Raw genomic sequence first — 23,307 nt, 5'->3', positions numbered from 1 at the left:
TGAATTTTTAAATTTACGAAGAAGTGAAAGACTGAAAACATGTTCGCGTAAATCATATAATGAAAATGACTATGATGTCTATAGTGCGTTATCCATCACAAGTAATATACCAAAATCATTAAATGAAATTAAATCTCTGAACGATAGGAATCAGTGGGAAAAAGCAGTCAGAGAAGAACTCAATTCTCTTAAGAAAAATAATACATGGACATTAGTACCAAAACCATTAAATAAAAATATTGTAGACTGTAAATGGATATTCACTATTAAAATGACGTTTCAGGTCAACCTTCAAGATATAAGGCACGTCTTGTCGCTAGAGGTTTCAGTCAAGAATATCTTAGTGATTATAATGAAACATTTGCACCAGTTGCTAGAATAGCAAGCTTTAGATTCTTAATTAGCTACGCAAATCAATATAATTTACTGATTCATCATATGGATGTAAAAACAGCATTTCTAAATGGTACACTAAAGGAAGAAATCTACATGAAAGTTCCTGAAGGTGTAAAATGTAAAGATAATTACGTATGCAAATTAAACAAAGCTCTTTATGGCTTAAAACAATCAGCTAGATGTTGGTACGAAACATTTGAACAATGTCTCAAAGAAATAGGTTTTCAGAACTCCCCAGTAGATAGGTGTATATATATGAAAGGTAAAGGAGACATTTCTAAAAATATTTACGTAATCTTGTACGTCGATGATTTAGTTATAGCATGTGCAGATTTGCAAACAATGAATAATTTCAAAGCATATTTAATGACTAAATTCGAAATGACCGACTTACACGATATCAAATTATTTTTGGGCATTAAAATAGAGAGACACCATGATAAAATTACTTTAGACCAAAGTGCTTACATTAAAACCGTTTTGAATAAATTTAATATGAGTGATTGCAATCCTATAAACACACCGATGGAGCTTAAATTAAACTATGAAGCTCTTAACGCTGATAAGAAGTGTGACGCACCATGCCGTCACCTGATCGGTTGTTTAATGTACATTATGCTTTGTACGCGTCCGGACTTAAGTACATGCGTAAATATTTTAAGTCGGTACACAAATAAGAACAATAAAGAATTGTGGTTATGCTTAAAGCGAGTTTTAAGATATATCAAAGGCACAATTGATTTGAAGTTAACATATACAAGAAATAATTACAATAACATCCTAAGTGGATATGTCGACTCAGATTGGGGTGGCCACGATTGTAATGAAAGGAAAAGCACTACTGGATATGTGTTTAAATTATTTGATCAAAATACAATTACATGGTGTACAAAGAGACAAACATCAGTAGCGGTCTCGTCTACTGAATCCGAATATATGGCTTTATATGAAGCTGTTAAAGAAGCATTATGGCTTAAGTCTCTGGCAGAAAGCATAAACTTAAAATTAATAAGCCCATTATTTTATATGAAGATAATAACGGATGTATTAGCATAGCTAATAATCCAACAAGTCATAAAAGGTCCAAACACATAGATATAAAATATCATTTCTCTAGAGAACAAGTTGAGAAAAATGTAATAAAATTAAATTATATTTCCACAGGTAACCAGTTGGCAGACTTGTTGACAAAACCTTTACCAGTCGTGTCTTTTATAAGACTGAGAAAAGGATTGGGTATAGAATAAGTTTTAATTTAAGTACAATTTCATTATGAAATGGTCTGATCAGGTTTTCTGGGTTTCCCTGATCCTGTGCAGCAAATGTTGGACCATTATTGTACAGTTGTCCCAGACCTTACTTGGAAGTATAATATGTTACGTCGTATTTATAAGTTGGTATTCACTTTGTAATGTTGAATTGTAGACTAGATACTGTATAGTAAACTAACGAATGACTAAAAGTTAGGGATTAATTTTTGAGGGGGCGTGTTGGATTATATAAAGCAAAAACTAATACCCCTAACTTTCGATAACATTGTTCTTTGTTCTATCTGAACAATCTACTGTTTATTTAACTCTACACACACTGCGTCACGGGATCTTGTTAGACGGACGTATTGCTTCCAAGTACCATTTAAAGTATAGAATAAATATTTCAATATCAAATTAGTATATTATTTCTTTTAATCCCATACCTCCTATATGATAATGTATAAGTTTGATAAAGTGGTAAGATAAAAATGGTTCACTTAGTCTTGGGGTAGGTGGTCTATCTAGGCATGTTTCAATACGACAATCCATCCTTCTATCCCTTGGTCCAGTGCTGAGGATCCCGAAATCTAGAATTAACTCGTCGTGACAAGAATGAGGGAGACATCTTCCATCTGGGCAGCTAAATAAATAAAAGCTCCTGTTCCATTATTCATATTCCACTAAGAATTGACACACGTTATGTAAGGGTAAGAAGACCCAGTCACATAAGAAAATTACCATACCCCCAAGCCTAAAATAACTTCCTATCACATGCAAACTTACTTCAAATAAAATCAACAATCTAAAAGTTAAAAAAAAAAGTTGATACAAAAATTCACGATGAGTTACGATTTCATAAATATAAACAGGTGCTCCAAAGACTAGTGCATTACAATAAATATTTATGTTCGTAGCATTGCATAATATTTCGTAACCGCTTGTAATTCTGTTTGTAAGCGTCTTGGTCTTGAAACTTTCCTAAGGTGCCTATATGGTTACAGGCTATGTGTGATGAATTGCTAATTTCTACCACATAGGTAGTTGTATGGACAGGCTAACCAAGGGGTATTGGGTTGCCCGGGTAACTGAATTGCGGAGGTCAGATAGGGCAGTCTCTCCTTGTAAAACACTTGGGTTGGCTTCCAGTCTAACCGGAAGCCAACCCAAGTGTTTTAGAGATGATGAATTATATGGGCAGTATACCTAATACATTTTTGGTTGCTAAGTGATTGAAAATCGACCGTGTTTTGTTTATGAAGAACTGTCTTTTTGAAAGAGAAACTCGTGGGTAAATAACAGCTGCAGGAGTCAATTGATCTATGGGATTGTTCGAAAGAAGATTAAAGTCTCGGCTCTGGAACACGAAGGGAGAAGGAGCTTGGGTCTTTAATCAGTCCTGTCAGATGCACCCATATTTATGATTCTCCATCTACAGTAAAAAGGGCTCAATCCAAAGGGCAACCGGTTGGCGCTGTTTTTCAGTTACATCCACCTTTAAGTTATAAGTATGGCACTGTATGTCTACGACGAATAGAGGCCTATTCTTATACATACAACAGCCCCACGTTAATCCGGTCTATAGGTAAGTACCTACATGCTTTTTCAGCAAATCTTCTCTATACATGTTTGAACAAGTTATGACTCGCACGGATCCACACTTTTTGCTTTTTGCCTGTCGCGTGTCGTTCTCAGTTGGTACCAATTTAGTAGTAGTAGGAATTTGATACTATGTTTACACACGTAATACCAATATCTAACTGGAATAGCGCGCGTTCATCGTTTTTTGAAATGAAAATTAAACAATTTGGCGGAAATACATATAAGCTACCTACGTATTTTATTTAGGGGCTTGAGGCCGGACTCTCCATTCCGATAGTCCTATATATCCTCCAACGTTTTTGAACGACCGGGAACCCATAGCCATTTTTTTAACTAAGTGGAAAATAACAGCGACAATAAACTAAAAATACGCAAGTTTTCCGCTCTATTTCCACCTGAGTAACCCGAGCATCGAACTTACAATAGAATATTAGATTAAATTAGAAATACTACTGCGACATAACGCAACTAAGTTGACATACGATCCTCTGCAAAAACGAAGCTAAGTTGATCCTCAAGGCGATAGCAATACGGTCCAAAATTGCTTAGCAGGTCAGAAGCATATGGTGCATGTGCTCAGAGAATCAGACAAGCAAATTTCAACTGTAACTTCACAGTCCAAGGTCCAAAATTGATCGCAAATAACAGTCGTAGGTGAGCATATACGTGTTGAACTTGGCACTGATTCAATAGTTATGTAATAGCGATTGTAAATAATCCTCTATGTGAATTGCATCGATTTCCCACAGAAAGGATATTGAACTTTGCTGTTATGTAATACGGTTCAAAAACCTTTGGCTTTTGTAGAGAGTTCAATTCTTCTCACCATTACATCGTGACATTGTATATGAAATTCGGTAAGTACTGAAAAGATTTTCATGCTGTCTTCATAAAAAGTAGGCTGAAAATTATCACTTTTTCAAAGTTAATGTACAAAATTCGACCTCAGAGCCCCCATGTAGTGAAGAAGAATTGGTGAAACCAAGGCTTCATGCCCAACTTATAATTAAGCTGACATATAAGACTGAAATATGATACACCACCACAAAACGAGGACTGAGTAATCGCCAAAAATAAAATAACTGTACCTAAAACTAGAAACACATATGTACTAACATTAAAAAAATTAACTACCTAACTCAAACAATGACACAGCATTTTCAGCTACACACCCACACATGCAAACATTTCCTTGTACACAGCACACACACATGCAAACAGGAGGTGTGGTAGTGACGCACACACGCAAAGCTATGTACACAAATACTAGCAGTTATCAGAAGTGCTATTTATGTGCACAATCAATAAACTCGTATGTTTGTTTATAATTGGAGTTATTTTTACTGAGGAAGTGGAAGATAAGGTACCGATGACCGGCTAGGCTGTGATCCAGCTCTCGGCTTGTTGGAACTCGACTATAAAGACATATTTTACTAGGGTCAGTTGAAACAACTAACGCACTCCCTCATAAACTATTATAAATATTGGAGGCTATACAATTTTTTTTTTCACATCATATTTATTCAATGCTTGAGTTAGACAAGTTACGTAGGGTGAGTGCTAGCTAGCATGTGGTGGATTTTATAAATCATTTTTAAATGTAATTTTATTTTATGACAATATTGCGTATTGCATACTGCAATATACTCACTGTACTTTGTTGAAAGGTTCTTTTAACCTACAGACAGACATGTGTTGCTGGGGAGTTTGTTGCGCCACTTCTTCTTCCCAGCAAAAACACATAGGAAGTGGTGAAGGGTGGGCGTTTTGGGGGCTGTCTTATGTAATTTTTTTCTGACGTTCGAAAAGTGCTGTTTTGCAGCCAAGTTTGAATAAATAAGTTTTAATTTGGATTTTGATTTCGAAGGTCAGCATTGTGGGCATTTTCGTATGAAATTCCCTTCAGTGGGGACCAATTAGAATGAATCTTGTGGTACATTGGTAGACTAAAAATTATTTATACACACTTGCATTTGTTTTACGGACGTTTTCTTATTGAATAATGTAGTCATAATTTTCACCAGCGTCCCACACGGTCAAAAATCTTTCAACAAACACCTTCTGAAATTCCGCTAATGAGCGAGTATCGTCCAATCGTAATGAGATGTGAAACCAATTTTACCAAGGGGTATTGGGTTGCCCGGGTAACTGGGTTAAGGAGGTCGGATAGGCAGTCGCTCCTTGTAAAGCACTGGTACTCAACTGCATCAGGTTATACTGGAAGCCGACCCCAACATAGTTGGGAAAAGGCTCGGGGGGTGATGAGAGTTTTATCAAAAACTGTAGTGCATCAGCCAAATCCGAATGACTTTATTAAATTAGGAGACCACTTGTATTGTTATCAGGCGCCGATAGTATGTGGAATATTTTTCCGCGGCCCAATGTTTGATACGCCACAGAGACGGTCAACCAGCGGCCTTCCATCCATTAATAGTTTGTAACTGTTACAGCCTTTTTACTCGTCCCACTGCTGGGCTGCGGCCTCTTCTCACACGGAGAAGGATTGAGCATTAATCACCACGCTTGCTCAATGCGGGTTGATGATTTCAGACTTTGTAGTCCAGGTTTCCTCGAGATATTTTCCTTCACCCTTTTATTAGTCACTAATAGTTTAGTTTGATTCAATTATGCTCGTCGTAAGAATGAGAAAACTTTACTTTTTATAACACCAAAACCGATTTTTCCAACGGCTACATCTATGTGAAAGTATTTTTTTGCTTTTCAGTTGTAATAACAAGAAATAGCTTGTTTTTATGATTTTTGCCCAATAACTGCCGATGCTGTAGCAAAATTTGTTTTCAAAAAAATAAATTGGTTTCCTAAGTATATGGCATTCTCAAGTTTTACAAACCTTTGGTACTACATAGCCCAAAAAATATCGGTACCTACATAATTAATTCAACTTAAAAGATTTATTTAATCAGTGAGGATTTGTGCCAAGCTTTGAATCATAAAAATAACTTAGCTGTGATTAGAACTGATTAATTGTGTATCTTTAGATTGTGATGAACGTATTCACTTCATTAGAAAATCATCACCCAATCATTTATAAGAGAAGAGAGAGATCAGGCGCAGAGCGTGCTCTTAAGTATATCATCCTCTTTCTTACCTGTCTCATTGGATGAATTCGCTTAGAATTTACTTTTAAGTACATTCCATAAATAATAATTATTTGATTTAATCTAAACAATTATATTTACTTACCTAATCTTTTAAATAATCAGTACGATTAAACGCAGTTTCCCTGAGTCATCGCGCAAAATTTTCAATGATCCACGTACCTACGTATGTATGTATGGGTAAATGTAGATAAGTAGAACAAATAGCCGAATTTCATAACGTCGCATATAACAGCAGGTAATACAGGATTATCTGGCTGATAACAGTCGTATCTCATACTTATGAATTACACGTACTTTGTGATATTACTTGTTATCTTCCGTCTCGCCACTCGGCGCCGTGGGTCCACGGGTGAACGCCACGTATCATCAACAACATCATCCTCCGAGCCTTTTCCCAATCATGTTGGCGTCGGCTTCCAGTCTAACCGGATTCAGCTGAGCGCTTTACAAGAAGCGACTGCCTATCTGACCTCCTCAACCCAGTTACCCGGGCAACCCGATACCCCTTGGTTAGACTGGTGTCAGACTTACTGGCTTCTGACTACCCGTAACGACTGCCAAAGATGTTTAATGACAGCCGGGACCTACAGTTTAACGTGCCATCCGAAACACAGCCAATGGTGTCTAAGATATACTTAGAAAGTACATACAAACTTAGAAAAGTTGCATTGGTATTTGCCTGACCTGGGACCAATCAACAACCATCATCAACAACGTGTCTACTAATATTACAAAGCTGAAGAGTTTGTTTGCTTGAACGTGCTAATCTTAAGAACTTCTGGTCCGATTTGAAAAGTTCTTTCAGTGTTCCATAGCCCATTTAGCGAGGAAGGCTTTAGGCTACTTTTTATCCGGATCCCCACGGAATGCGGGTGAAATTGCTGAAAGAAGTTAGTCGTTAATGTAAAAGAACTGGCTTCTTACAGCGGTGTTTCCAGCGTCCCATAGCAACTACTACGTCAACATCAGCAACACAGTCTTCCTCGATATAAGGCCTACCTGAACAATTTTCTAACTAAAACTGATTTTTTTTTAACGGAATACTTTCTATGATAAGCGAAGTCAAGCAAACAATACTAGCATTAATTAAAGCCGAAGATTTGTTTGCTAAAACGTGCAAATCTTAGGAACTGCTGAATCGATTTGAAGATACCAATACCAAAGCCAGATTTGCAGCTCATTTCACATTACAATTACCTAGTTAAATTAAATATGTAAAACAATCACACTAAAACACACGTAACTTGTAATTATGTACAACGGCGTAGTAAAGTTTTTTGTAAATAATTTATTTATATAATGGCAGACTAATTGTATGGAATATGTACATATGTATGATTGGTACGTAGTAGCATGGCCTTCGACATCTACGCAGTCATGCTTCGCTATGGTAACAGATGCTATGTCCACATGGGTTGAATGCTATGTATTGTGTGTGTAGCTAAATTGTCATGGCATTTAGTTCAATATTTGTTAATGGGACTGTTGTAAATGGGGTTCAGCGTTTGTATACTTTTGTAAGCAGTTGTAACTATCGACAGGTAAGGTTGATGGAAACTATATTGAGTTTTAGATTAGCAATAAATAATAAGGCCCTAACGTGACTCTTGCAACCTTTTAAACTAACAATTATTTAATTACTTTTATATTTTACAATGATATTTACATTCCTACAACTACATACCTATATTACAAATTAAATCTACATACATGTTTACAAAAATAATAAAAAAGGGGAAAAATTAAAACTATGTTTCAAAATATTCATCCGCATCGCTGTCAGCGGGGATCGTGCCCAAAAGGCTGGCTGCATTGTCACGCTGGATGGCAATGCATGTCCTTTGGCCGAATTATAGGCCAGCCTTTTGGTCACGAGTGGACTCCACAATTATTTAATTAAACATTGACATCCAATAATGTGAAAAAAGTGGTTCGATTCGGGTTATATACCAATGTAACATTTTCTATTTGCTAAAAAGACGGTAAAAAGGCTGATGATTTGTAAAGGGCTAGTAAATCTTAATCAGCATAACAACGGCTTAATACAATTAGTTAATGTACCGTAAAATCTCACGTCTGGTCGTTGAACTTATCAAACTTATTTACTTTTGTTTTGTAATTGATAATGATTAATTACTTCTTTTGATGTTGTGTTGCTATCCGTCTGGGCCTTTAGATTGGGTACCTGCCAGGGCTGCGGGTTTGTTCGATACAAGGCCAAAAGGTTCCAGAAAGAAGCTGGATGGGTTTTAGTGAGTTAAACTCCGAAACTGCCTTTCATTTCACCCGTCTAGCCGACACGTTGATATTATACAAGAATAAACATACATTAGGAGCATTTTTTTTCCTAGAAAATTTCCCTAAAAGAAATATTGGTGTTATTTCGATGTTAGACGAATTTCGATAGTAGAAGTAATTTAAAAACTTAGAAAAGGCTCTTTTTGAGATCGGGAAAAATTTAACAAAAATCGACGATACATACTCTAAACTTTATAACTACACAATGATCAGTATACCAATGTATGTGTTTACCAGACTAGCCGTTTTCCCGCGGTTTCACCCGGGTCCCGTGGGAGCTACTGCCCGCACCAGGATAAAATGTAGCCTATGTTACTCGCAGATAGAATAGCTTTCTAATGGTGAAAGAATATTTAAAATCGGTCCAGTAGTTTTTGAGTTTATCCATTACAAACAAACAAAGTTTTCCTCTTTATAATATTAGTATAGAAGTGAACTCACACATAGCCAGACGCAATCCTACACTAACACAGATTCCAACACATGGCCCCGTTGCTACCCAGACATACTCAGTCTACAAAACATTAGGCAAAAGTTCAACGGCTAAGTCTGGCTACTAATTGACCCGAGCGGGTTAATTAGTAGAGTAACTCGATAAGATCAGAGGAGGATACAATGTTTTAGCTTTGTTTTGATATATGTATCTGTGGTAGGTATGTTCTAATAGGTATATGGTTCCAATATTTATATATGATACGAGGATAGTATATCTTAGACATCATTGGCTGTGTTTCGGATGGCACATTATTGAACATCCTTGGCAGTCGTTACGGGTAGTCAGAAGCCAGTAAGTCCGACACCAGTCTAGCCAGGGGTATCGGGTTGCCCGGGTAACTGGGTTGAGGAGGTCAGATAGGCAGTCGCTTCTTGTAAAGCACTGGTACTCAGCTGAATCCGGTTGAGACTGGAAGCCGACCCCAACATGATTGGGAAAAGGCTCGGAGGATGATGATACGAGGGTACGTATGTTGTAAGTACCTATATTGATAAGATTTCAGTTTTGTGCGTGATAACTGTGATAAGATTTGACTGGACATGTGAATCTTTGTGTAACACCGCGTGTTTTGATTTTTTGGGATCCGTAATCGTCTAGAGTAAATACTAAAAGCTTTATGTATGACACTTATATTTAATTTTCAAAATTAGTCCTGTGGATCCCGAGATTAACCCCGATCACAAAGTCACAATCGTTTGTATTATCTCTTCACTATTTGTATAGTTATCGGCCCAAATCTTGAGCTCTGACCGACATCTGTGCAGAATTAATTTATTAGCAAAGAACCAATCCCGAGTGACGGCTATGACGCGATGCGCTGCGGGCCAATCACCGCTTTAGCCCGCCCCCGCGCCTCACTTCATACCACAAAAGGAACCCAATAAATTACTTCTGCGCAGGTGAAGGTCAGAGCTCAAGATTCGTGCCGATAACTATAAAGCTTTGCTATAAAGGTAGATACTATGTACTTACTTTAATCTGGTCAAAGGTCGCGGGTGCACGCTCCCTTTAATTTTTTTAATAAAGTTTATATAAAGATAAAATCATAGTAGTAAACAACCTAATTAAAGCGTTCTTTTAGTTTATACTAATTCGAATAATCTTCAAGTTATCCGAGATAAAAATAATTAAATGTAAACAAATCGAAGTTAATCTTTTGGTACGCAATTAATGTTAAAATGTATTAAAATAAAAACTGTGGATAAGATATTGACTATGTATCCAAGCAATAAATAAAAAAAACCGTAAGCATCGTGAATTATGCGTATTATCAAGTGAGATAAACTCTCTAAATATATCATTATGTGACGAAATAAACCTCAAAGATTATAAAACTTAAAAGGTATAGCAAATATTTTAACTATTCCTCAGTAAGTTGTGTCGAAACTAGGAAAGATGTATCATGATGTATTTTATGTTCTTTTGAAGTTAAAGAACAACGTACATTATTAACAATAAATAATTAAATTAGAATACATACGTGCATGATTACGTGTAAAAGCAGTGAAATGATAGATACCATTACACGAGGGTCAAATCTTCCAATCACAGCTCGCTTGATAGCGAGCTGTGATTGGAAGATTTGCAACCCCGCCGGTACAGACTAATGACAATTATCATTTATTATTATAAGCCCTATCTAACTTATAGTAGAAAAAACTTTAATTGCCCCAGTCTTCAATGAACGTGAATTGTTTGTAATTAACGATAAACTTACGAGCACAATTAAACTTAATGATATTTGTGTTTGATTGAAGGGTGTGTCGTCATTCATTAAAATAGTTCTCTTTTTCTTTGCAGCAAAGTTTTGATCGCAATTAAAAGTTCTTCTTTTAATTAAAGAGAATCCTTCCCTTCAGGCGCGAATGAGATTCGCACTTGGCTTGTTTCTATTTAGTCCTTTTTAACGATCTCTATCGGTCTTCTATACTAATACGTTTGTATGTACCCCAAGGGCTCCGAAACTACAGAACCGATTAGAAAAATTCTTTCACTTTTGGAAAGCTACACTCTTCCCGAGTGACATAGGTTATATTTTATCCCGGTAAGGGTAATCACGTTCTACACAGTTTATATGACATTTTCCCCTTTGAAATCACCAATTTGCTGCCTTTCCCATGCGCAGTCACAAGTAAGTATCCGACGTCGGAAGGGAGTATCTGACGTGAGCCACACTGATTCTTTACTGTCTCCGTGTGTTTATAAAATACGATTGTTTCTGACATGAGAAATTACTTCAAAAAGAAATAATTTAAACAGTCTTCTTCCCGTTCCTGTTTTGTTACGCACGTGAGATGAGAATATCATATCAATTTCAATATTATTATACATGGCAACACCTGCCCTGTTATGTCTAAGTGAATAAAAAGGTTGATTTTATAAATATAATATCATAGCACGCTTGATAGGGCTATAATAACATCTTTGTATCTAATGCACTCATTGTTACAGTAGTTTTTATTAAATTATTTATAAAACATTGATTGGTTACTGTGTGTGTAACGCACGTTGTAAGCAAAACATTATTTCTTTATAAAATACTATGCGTCAAATAGTATAACGAATGACGAAATGTATAAACCAAACATTAGTGCGCATGCGCTACGCATCAAATAACTGACTGAGTAGCAAAATTATTTGACGAATGATGGCTTCTACGGCTGACTTCAATCACGAAGGCTGTTCTCTTGTAAGGAGATCAGCCTGCTGCGCAGGACATCTTATAGAGCACGAGCATTTTCGCAGACACAGGTGCACTCATTCCTTCCCTCTCAGAGCGCGATGGGACAGCTTCCGACACGACCGGAGAGAAATGAAGCCATACTGTATTGTGGACTTTTTCTGCATATCTAAGAGAGGAGAGAGATCTAAGAAGAGAGGCCAGTACCCCATAAAAAGGCCTACGACGGAACACGACGGTTTTTAGTCAGTAAGAGTCTGACACTCCCTCACCGCTGCTAACCCACGCGGGAGGGGTCATTTGATGATTTTTGACGCCGTTAAAAAAAAAATAGTGCTCTGCAATTGGTTAAAGAAAAGGCTAATGATATAAAAATGCCCAAACTAGCACTTAATTTAAGTTTACTTTCTTTCAATCATTATTATCTTTTACTTTTTTATATCAACACAAAAACTGACGTAATCCAATATTGTCAATATAAAACGTTCATGACTTCCAAGTTTTTTGTGATGTCCTCTAACCTTGTTGAAAACGCTAGTCATTCATACCGATCATGAGTTTTTTGTCACTCCTTGCGAACCTAATATAAATAAAAAGCTCTCAGTACAAATTGAAGACTGACCAGCATAATAATATTGCTTAGTCATATCATATGGGGATTGCACAATCATTTATTATACCTACCAATAGTTTTTTTTTTGAGTCCAAAAATTGACCGGAAAAATTGAAGAAAAAAAAATGATTTAGCGAAAACCACTAATATTATCTTGACAGGACTTAAAACGTAGACCCGATTAAAGTATTTTTTTTTTCCACTGATGAAGAACATGTACCAACTAGCTTCTGCTCGCAGTGTTATCGAAATCTACCCAATAATTTGTGCTTGAAAGAAGAACAAGCATCCATACATACAAACTTTTCCGTCTACAATATTCATAGGATACATTACCTAAAGGCCTCTATTTTAATTTTCATGAACTGTAAATGACTGTAATTACCCTATAATGACCAGCTGTTCTAACCTTGACAATTATTTATGTGTTCAAAATAAAACAAAACATAAAACAGTTGGAATGAAGGTCAGGCTTTAGGGAAAGGTAACTGTCACTATTTATTATTAGCCGACTTGTGAGAAAGCGGTAAAACGTCTGACTGTTAAAATGGTCGGTAGACAGTGAGGTCCGTGAAGACAATGCTCAAAAATTATATCTTTGCGAGATTATAAAAGATCTTTGATCTTCGAACCTAAGGAACTATTTGATTGGGGAACTCATGAAATAATTCTTACTTAGACGGAGCGTAGGGAAACGTCAGTCTCTTATTGACTAACACATTTTCCTCTCCCCGGAGGGAAAGAATATAGCCTGTACCTTCACCCCAAATAAGTAGCCCAATTGACGAGTCTTGACCTAGCTTCTTAAAGTAAAACCTTATCTGTTGAGTAGTTATCAGTGTCACATGAGCTTTGGAATGACTTGACAATTGCATATAATAGATAACGTACAAATACGCTTTAAAATAGCACAAACAGGAAATCAAGAAATTGCGCAATAATTCGCAAAAATATTCCACTTTTTGGATATTATCATTTAGATTACCTATCTAATAGATATTAGCATTGGAATGATGATTTTAAATAAATAAACCTATTAATAGAAACACCTATAAATATGCATTAACTTAGAACTAGATCTACCTGACTAGACTACATTTAGGTCTAAAAGTCGAAATTTTGGATTGAATTTCGCACGAAAAATGCGCAGGATTTAATAAAAGAAGACACGAAATATGTATCCCCACCTATCTTTACCAATATCAATAAGCTTGATAAAGAGACAAGAGTGAAACATGTCGATACTTGATTAGATACACCACCATATAGGTACCATAGGACTGACGTCATACAAGGAGTGACTAGGCGTTATAGAAACTTTCAATGGTCGCTTAGAGGGGGTTTACAGTGCTCTATCTAATGAGCGTACTTAACTTGGACTATTGTCTCTAGTCATACATTCAGTAGAGAAGATTAATGGTGATTATGTCACAACTGAATTTGGAAACAACACATGTCTAGTCATTTGTTTTCTAGGAGTTATTAATTCAACTTTGCCAGGTTTCTAGATAATGGTCTAAACGACTGGATTTGGAGACTCCACAGAAAGCTACTAATCATTCGTCTACCAGGAATCGTGCTATGCCAGCATTTAACATACAACAAACATTTCTGGATAATCGTCTTTACATTATTCTGCATCCCAGACACGACAATCATGTGTAGTTAGTTTTAATACCGTTGACATGCGTCACAGGCTATTTCAGTAGCCGTCTAGCGCCGTCGTCAGCTGTCTGTAGCAATTAGTTCAGCTTCGAAGACACCTCCTCAGATGTAACGATTACTATCATCAACAGTTTCATGAAAAGACATCGTGACAAAAAAGTCAGTGTAAAAAAATTGGCCGTTTAGAAGCGAAAATGGATGATATGATACTTTGGTAGTGGATTACTTGATGCTTTTTATAATAGCAGATTTGTGACAGTAATTTGGTGAAAACTTTACTCATAGTCCATTAGATTTTTCTATTACAACCCTTAGTTAACATAGATACTTATAACGGAAAAGAACATTGATAAAAATATCCGCATCCATCAGATACATCAAATGCTTAGATAGATAAACGAATGCTTCACTGTCTTAAAAGAATTTTACCGCACCACATTTTCGGGAGAAATCTTTATAAATGTCAGCCCTGAACATTGAAATATTAGTCTTGTCCAACTTAGTGTTCCCCTTGCCAAGTTTGTCAGTTTGCCGCAAATCCATTGTGGTCCAACCTCAGACCTCACATATATTATCAGGCCACGGCGCCGTAAAGGGCAAGTTATCTAACCTCTGATTACTACGGGTTATTGCGTTGTAAATTATCTCCATTCAAGAGAAGTTTCAAGAACTTTTACTGCATTGGAACGTAGTAGTGCAGCCTTGAACGTGTCGGGAGATACTTTCGAATTGTTCAAAGTACATTCATTAATGAATCGATTGTTGTTTACTGTTGCAGTTTCTCGAAGCATCGAAGACTGCAAATATATAAAACTTCATTTTTAGCTACTTAAGAAGCTACCTTAGCTCACTTTTTAAGTGTTTCATTTCCTTTTTTTGTTGTTGGTAAATCATCAGCAGACCCCTCCCTCGGAAGCAGCGTAAGGGAGTATCAGACTCTTACTGACTAAAACCCACCATGTTCCTTCTTCAGCCCTTTATGTACCAGAGCCGCGGTAACTCTTTCGAACAACCCCGCAGACTAAACAATAGCTTACTATGGAAAATGCCGTTCCGTCGTGCATAAGCCTTTGCCATTCGTGTTTACATCCGTGCTGCTAATGGAAGATTTAGGAAGGAAGCACGGCTTCCTGCCCACTCCGTCTATATAACAAGAGACATAATAGTATTGTCTAATGTCTACTGTTTATCAGCATGCTCTACAACACTGAGTGTGTTCCAGAAAATAATCAAAGCTACTCCCATTAAGTATTGAGGTTAATTTCTCCATCTATTTGGGAAGTAGAGATAAAGAAAGATAAATAGGAAGGTACATTGTAAGTGACAGGGCTTATGATATGTGATTTAAGAGTTTATGTAAGAGCTTTGGATAGCATCCAACTTTACCGAATTCAACTTATTGTTTAAAGAAATACTGACATTTCTGTTGTCGCCTTAATGGGCCAAGGAAACCTCTATCTTACTGGTGCAAAACTGTTTTATAACGGTGCTAGAAGATCTTTTTAACGACCTTTCGACACACCTAAGAATGATTTTAGGATGAAAACAAAAAATTCTCCCACACACCGCCATATCCAACGAACATATAAACAAAATATAACCAATAGCACTTACATACAAGCGGAAATCCAAAGTACCTAGATAAACAATAGCATGTATTAATGAGTAATTAATAAGCTCATTTACATATTAATTCTGCTGAAGTGCATTTATAGCACGTGCTTCTGAACGTGCTGTTCACACGTGCTATACAATGTGGTGCTGAAGTGGTTATTAAGATAATATGCTGTTACAGTAATCGGGGATGAGAGAGGAGAAATGTATGCTAAAGAAAAACTTGAAAGTTTATAGATGAACTAGCTGATGTCGCTATTCCACCAGCGTCTTAGGGGAATTTCTACCCGTATCAAGATGTAATGTAGCCTATGTCACCCCGGGATAGAGTAGCTTGTTTTTCAAATCGTTGCAGTAGTTTCGGAGTCTTTAGGATATAAACTGTTTCCTATGGGTATCTTGGGTGTTAGCAGTCCTGGAAGGCATAGTAGATCAGGTGGCTCCCCTAGAATTATTGTTATGGGTCAATTTGGATAAAGATTGAAAACCACCCTGTACATTTTTCCACAATTAGATACAGACACTATATCGCACTGCCCCCACACGATAGACGATAATAAATACTAGAACTACGAGTATATTGTAAACATGAGTATAATTTACTAACATAATAAATATGTACTCAATACTCCTATGTCAATAGTAGCGCTTAGATAAGTTCATTCAACCAAAGATCTCAAAAAGTCTAATTACATTTTAAGTACTTCCTACATATTTTGCTAATGAGGTGGTAACATCAGGTATAATGACTGCCAGGGCTGCAGGATTGTTCGAAAGAGTTGCCGCGGCTCTGGTGCATAAAGGGCTTAAGAAGGAACCTGATGGGTTTTAGTTAATAAGAGTCTGACACTCCCTTATGCAGCCACATCGGGAAAGGTCATCAGAAAAAAGGTAGGTATAATGACTATTCATTTAGTAGTGTTTTCCCACACCTGACGAGTCATGAAAGTGTGCAAAACACGTGTGTTCACTGTAAACCGGCTGTAGTATTGAATCAAATATCAATGTCAGTTGTCAGTATATTTTCAGTCGCCTTCGAACCGCGAGCGAGAGCGCACGTGTTGAACTGAATCGTTCTAGCGGTATTATCGCGATATATAAATTGTTGAAATTATCGTTCGATAAATTGTTCTAGTGTTGTGTGCGTGTTTTGTTTTGGTTTATTTGTGAGTTTTGGTATGTATATTTTTTATATTATATATTACAATTAAAATTATAGTGTAATCTCGTTGTGCAATCATTTATCGTAATTATGATGTGGCCAAAATTTTAAGTGTTCTGCTATTTATTTATTTTTTTGAAAATTATAATTTCCTATCCAAAAAAAAAAAAAAAAAAAAAGTCGTGGTGGCCTAGTGGGCAAAGAACCAACCTCTCGAGTATGAGGGCGCGGGTTCGATCCCAGATCAGGCAAGTACCAATGCAACTTTTCTAAGTTTGTATGTACTTTCTAAGTATATCTTAGACACCAATGACTGTGTTTCGGATGGCACGTTAAACTGTAGGTCCCGGCTGTCATTGAACATCCTTGGCAGTCGTTACGGGTAGTCAGAAGCCAGTAAGTCTGACACCAGTCTAATCAAGGGGTATTGGGTTGCCCGGGTAACTGGGTTGAGGAGGTCAGGCAGGGCAGTCGCTCCTTGTAAAGCACTGGTACTCAGCTACATCCGGTTAGACTGGAAGCCGACCCCAACATAGTTTGGGAAAAAGGCTCGGAGGATGATGATAATTTCCTATCCAAACTAAAACTTTCGGTTCGCTCACATGCTTATATTTCGTCGTGGTTTTTATGAAAAATAAAATACACTCAAAAGATTTTGTTTAAAATAGATTTAGTAAAGAATAAAATAAAAAGTAACGAAATAAATGCAGTTGAAAATAACCTTGTATTGTGTATTGCTGTTAAAATATTGACTTGGCAAATTATTTTAATTTGGTCAGTTTTTTTTTAATAATTTTACATATTTCGTCGAATATGTTAATAGTACTTATATTATGGGTATTCTAGATTTTTCTAAATAAAATGTCAAGCGTGATAATTTATTGGCGACATTGAGGCAATTAATTTATTTACATTGTTAATGCAATAGATATACCGTAGCATACATTAAAATAATTAAATTATGTATATTCAAGCCGGTTACGCGCCTGACGTAAGCAGAGTCAAAGACCTTTTGGATAAGAACATGCTGAAATAAAAAGTAAAAAAAAAAACTTTGTCACTATCCAAAAAAAATACTATACCGTACTATAAATATAAAAAACTTATTACATAGTGCTTTCCTCTTGTCCAATGAATAAAGAAAACCTTTTTTATGCACAAGGATTGTATAAATATTACTGTTAATTTATTAGGTACTAAAAAATACAAACTTTCTTTTAAAAACCGTAAATGCGTTCGAACTTGCGGACAGAAGTTTTTTAATTTCGGAAATGTCGGAATTATCACGATTAATAAACTAAAACTTTGATAAGTTCGAATAAATTATTGCATTCTTACTGTATTATTATGATAAATATCTATGAACCGAAAAAAATATTGGGTACCTACTTATGCGAAACAAGAAGCCTTTTAAAAAAGTGCGGCGTAGAAGAAAAAACTCCAAGTCATTCAGTTATGCAACAATACCGAACCTGGAGATAAATCATCAATGTAAATAAATCTAATTAGTATTCATACCAAAGTTACTTTGTGAGATTCATGCTAATAATTATAAGTAAGGTTTAAGATTGCTACTGCATTATTTACTCTATATTTTAAGCTAGATAATATGTAGCTTTGATCTCAATTGACTTTCCTATAAAATTCAATCTCAATTGACCTTTCAATAAAAAAATTCGGGGAAGAATGCTTCCTTCTAAAAGTTATTTCATCGCAACTTCAAAAATGTATAGGAAATTAGGCTTAGTTGTTATGTCAATATACATTTTAATGCAACGTCATTCACTGGGGTTTCCTCAAGTATTAGCCAAAGTTGTGCAATACCCACTTTCTTAACTGTTTGTTTACATTCTATATTTCCACCTTACCGGCTATACAGATAAAGATCCTCAGAAACTGGCTATTATTCATCCTCCATAATTAATAATTGTAGCAATATTGTTTATTACCGACTACACAAAACCTGTCTGGATCTGCACTAAAAATTCCAGTAAGAAACATATTATTCCCGACGACAATTTTCCAAAAAAACAGTGACTCATAGTGGAAATAACTGTTCCCAACGAATATTAAGCTGCAGATAAATAATAATAAGAGATGTAATCTCCTGGCTAAGTGCCAGAACCAGGCCATCCTTGAACCGAGTCTGAGCACTGTCTAAAGATTGCTGTATAACATCACACTAGATGGTTTCCCTGGTTTTGCCCGCGACTCGGAATTTTATTCCCATAGGTACCCGGACAAAATGTCCAGTCTTACCTAGGGGTACCGTGTTGTCCGGGTCCCTGGATTGAGCAGGTCAGATAGACCAGACGCTCCTTGTAAAACACTAGTACTCACCTGAATTCAGTAAGACTGGAAGCCGACCCAAACATAGTTGGGAAAAAGCAAGGCAGATGATGATGACCCGGATATAATATAGCCTATGTCACTTGGGGATAGTGTAGCTTCAAAACAGTGAAAGAATTTTTAAATTCGGTTCGGTAGGGTCGGAGATATTTGTGTACAGACAAACATAACACAACCTTAGACTATTTGTAGATATAATTAGATACCGAATTCTATATAAATTGTAAAGACGAAAGCTTGTGAAGATTGATGGAAGATCCCACAAAAACTAATGATTGCTCAGTTGGATTTGGAATGCTGATATGTTCTTGAAATCCTATCTTAAAACTGATATTGATAGAATTGGCTTTTTGAAGATTTGTGGATCTTTTTTCTCCGTTGATGGATTCTGAATTAAAATATGGGTTATCGTCTAACCAGAAAATACGCGAGAACTTGATGCTGGAGATGCTGTTGTAAAAATAAAGAGGCATATTAATTACACACTCTATCTTAGTGAATCTATATCCCACAATGCACAGAGGCCAAATATACTTACCAACTGCACGATGAATGCATTAGTTTTTAATACATTATACCAACTTTCATTTTCTACAAACTTAACGAAACCTACTAACCCATTTTCGTAGATAACTTTCTCGGAAATGCAGTTAAAATTAATTGATAACTTGATAGCGGTAAACCACCGGAAAACCAACGAGTTTGTCGCTTCGTTGATACAAGCATACATAATCTTGTGATATGAAATACGTATGTTCTGCCAGCGGTTTCACCCGCGTTCCGAGAGAACTACTTACCGCAAGAGGAGCAAAAATCAAAAATAAATAGAAACTTTCGCGTTTATTAGGTATACACTAGTGGTTTTCCCGCGGCTTCACTCGAGTTCGCGGAATTACTTCCCGTACCGAGAAAAAATTTAGCCTATGTTACTCGGGAAGAGTGTAGCTTTCCAACAGTGAAAGAATTTTCCAAATTGTTTTAGACGTTTTTGTAGTCTTTTAGGTACAAATAAACATACAAAAGTGTCCTCTTTATCAATACACAGTAAAGATATCAATATGATTCAATTATTCCAATGTCCAGAATATAAAGTGTTATATTATGTTGTAATCGGCGCGGGCGCATAAGTGGGTGCGACGTATCTTTCAGATTAACCCATTTATATTCTTTGTGTCAAATTGGAATTTCAAATGTTCCTGTGTAGCGGTAAATTGGGTACGTTTTTTGCTGAAAATTATATTCTGCGCTTTCTTAAAAAAATGTGGACGCACTGATTTCTCTATTAATACTTTTTTACCAATTAAGAAAGGTTGTAAGATACTCCTATGAATAGGTTATTGAATATGAGTAATAAGAAGGAAAGATAGAAACAGGAAAAAAACATTTGTGCCTCTATATAACTGCTAGTTAGCTCACTTTTAACTATAAGGATATTTCCACACGCGGTCTTAAATGTTACTAAAGAAATCCTAAGTTTCTAGAAAGGCGGGAAAGAGGAAAAAGTCATGTATGCAGAAGGGAAAACCACAGAAGATGGTCTCATAACCCTTTGATTTCCTTGAGGCTAACATCACTTATATTGTTATATACATTAATCATTTGCCTATTCTATTCATACATTTTACTAATACGATCAACTTATTTATTGTAACGCAAACATTTTTTTTTCTTCATTGTGGTTTATGGTTTAGGCAACCTACTTGGTAAGAGCAAGGCTGCTTTAAGGAAAATAAAAATTGTCTCTGGATATTTCCCGCGAAACTGAACTTGTTTATTTTTTGTAACATCTTGTTTATTTTATTATAATTAATTTTGGACACCTGTGCTAATTTACATTATTTATGTTCGTAAGTTTTCCGATGACGTAGGTACAAATTCGTGAATTAACTAAAATAGATCGATTCTCAAGGGCTTCTGCTTTAATTCATGTTCGCAATAATAGGCCATTATTACTCATTTCCTGGTTTAAAAAAAAAACATCTCGTCGAGTATATTTGTCTTCATAGTTGTAACGTCGCTGAGACAAGGAAGTATTTTCAGTAAAATTTTGGCATGGATACGTGCTTTAAATTGTGAGGTACGCTTCGCTGCACCTCCCACAACATGGGACTGAAGACCGCTCGCGCCGAACGCGTTATATTTACGTGTGTGCTATCTCGCTCGCGCGCGCATCTGTCTCGTTTCTTTTAGGTACTCACAGAGTCTTATCAGAACGTTCTTATTGGACGATCGCGCGACGCTCTCGCCTGAGCGTTAGCACTACTTCGGCCCCTGTGATTTTATACTTAAGCTCGTTCTGTATTTACATTTAATGAATATATACTATACTTTATACTTTACACCATCATCGCTGTTTCATTTCAACATTACCTGCATTGCTGCTACATTTTGGTGACCCCGAGAGAAAAATGATGGAACACAAGCAAGAAGTTAGCGAGCCTACAGACCTCGCTGTCATCTCTGTGCAGTCGCGTCTCCTTCCCTTCTGGCGTGAATATCCACGCATGTGGTTCATCCAATTCGAAGCCGTCGTCGAGCCGCAGAAGACCAGTGACGAAAACAAAGACCGTTACGTCCTGGGCCAACTACAACCGACCGACCTTCAACATGTTACAGACATCGTGATCAAGCCGCCAGAAACTAAGAAGTACGAGGCCATCAAACAACGCCTTCTCTCCGTGTACGAGCAGTCCGAGGTGAAAAACTTCAAGAACCTCATCAGCGGATTGGAGCTTGGCAATCAAAAACCGTCTCAGTTGCTACGACGTATGCGCGAACTCGGCGGCAACATGATCACCGAAGATGGCATCAAGATAGAGTGGATGAACCACCTTCCGGCGCAAATGCGAGTTGTGCTGTCTGTGAACACAGATTCATCACTCGATATGCTCGCGGCAATGGCAGACAAAATGATGGAGTATTCCGAGTCGGCAAATATCGCAGCTGTCTCTTCATCTCAACCAGATTCCGCGGCAGTCAACCAACAAATCATGTCCGCGCAGATACAAGTGCTCTCAAAACAACTTGAGAATCTGACGCTCGAAATCTCCGAACTACGCAGCCGTGGAAGACCAAGCCATCGCCGTCATCAGCGCTCCCGCTCAAGATCAAAGTCCACTGCAAGGCATCAACACGATCCCAATCGAGTATGCTACTACCACTACCGATTCGGAGATCAGGCAAGACGCTGCGTGTCACCGTGCGCTAGGCGAAACCAAAAGAAGTCGGAAAACTAGAAGAGGCACCGACCGTGGCGGACGTCGGTGTAACTACGGCAAGTAACCGCCTATGTGTCTTCGATCGCAACACGAATCACCGTTTCCTCGTTGACACCGGTGCGGATATCTCTGTCCTTGCCGCCACCCCGATACATAAGAAGAAATGTTCGCCAACTTCATACAAACTATACGCCGCGAACAGTTCACCAATCAATACCTACGGCGAGAAAGAACTACAAATCGACCTAGGCCTCAGAAGACGATTTCGATGGTCATTTGTAGTCGCAGATGTCAAAACATCAATACTCGGAGCTGACTTCCTTCGCCACTTCAAACTCCTCGTCGACTTGCATCAAAAGAAGCTAATCGACAAGGTGACACAACTCTCGATAAACGCCGTAGAAATCTCGTCGATGCAACAAGCCGTTTACGTACTTAGCAACAAGCAGACATATCAAAACATACTCAAGCAGTATCCAGATCTACTGCGACCTATGTCCTTGAAAACGCCCGCTAAACACAACGTCGTGCATCACATCGAGACTACGGGACAACCTGTCTTCGCCCGTGCTCGCCCCCTACCGCCCGACAAATACAAAGCGGCTAAGGACGAATTTGAGCGCATGATGGAAATGGGCATATGTCAACCTTCCAAGAGCCCATGGGCCAGCCCACTTCATGTGGTTAAGAAGAAAGATGGCAGTCTACGAGTGTGCGGCGACTACAGGCGTCTAAATTCAGTCACGCTACCCGATAAATACCCGATTCCGCGCATACAAGACTTCACCTATCAACTACACAATAAGAAGATCTTTTCAAAACTCGACATGAAAATGGCCTAC

The 23,307-nt window shown here is 37.2% G+C and overlaps 1 protein-coding gene across 1 annotated transcript in view; it reads left to right on the top strand.

The window, feature by feature from the left end:
- The first annotated feature begins 16,641 nt into the window (after positions 1-16,641).
- LOC135116578 (uncharacterized) overlaps positions 16,642-23,307 on the top strand; it is an 18,965-nt gene continuing 12,299 nt past the window's right edge. The window contains exon 1 of the mRNA XM_064041594.1: positions 16,642-16,912. The gene's annotated coding sequence lies outside the window, so the exon portion shown is untranslated. The remainder of the gene's footprint in view (positions 16,913-23,307) is intronic.

The sequence above is a fragment of the Helicoverpa armigera genome, chromosome 25 (genome assembly GCF_030705265.1).
Source record: "Helicoverpa armigera isolate CAAS_96S chromosome 25, ASM3070526v1, whole genome shotgun sequence".
Lineage (NCBI taxonomy): Eukaryota > Metazoa > Arthropoda > Insecta > Lepidoptera > Noctuidae > Helicoverpa > Helicoverpa armigera.
The sequence above is the reverse complement of the archived record's forward strand: the minus strand, read 5'-3'. Positions and strand labels throughout refer to the sequence as shown.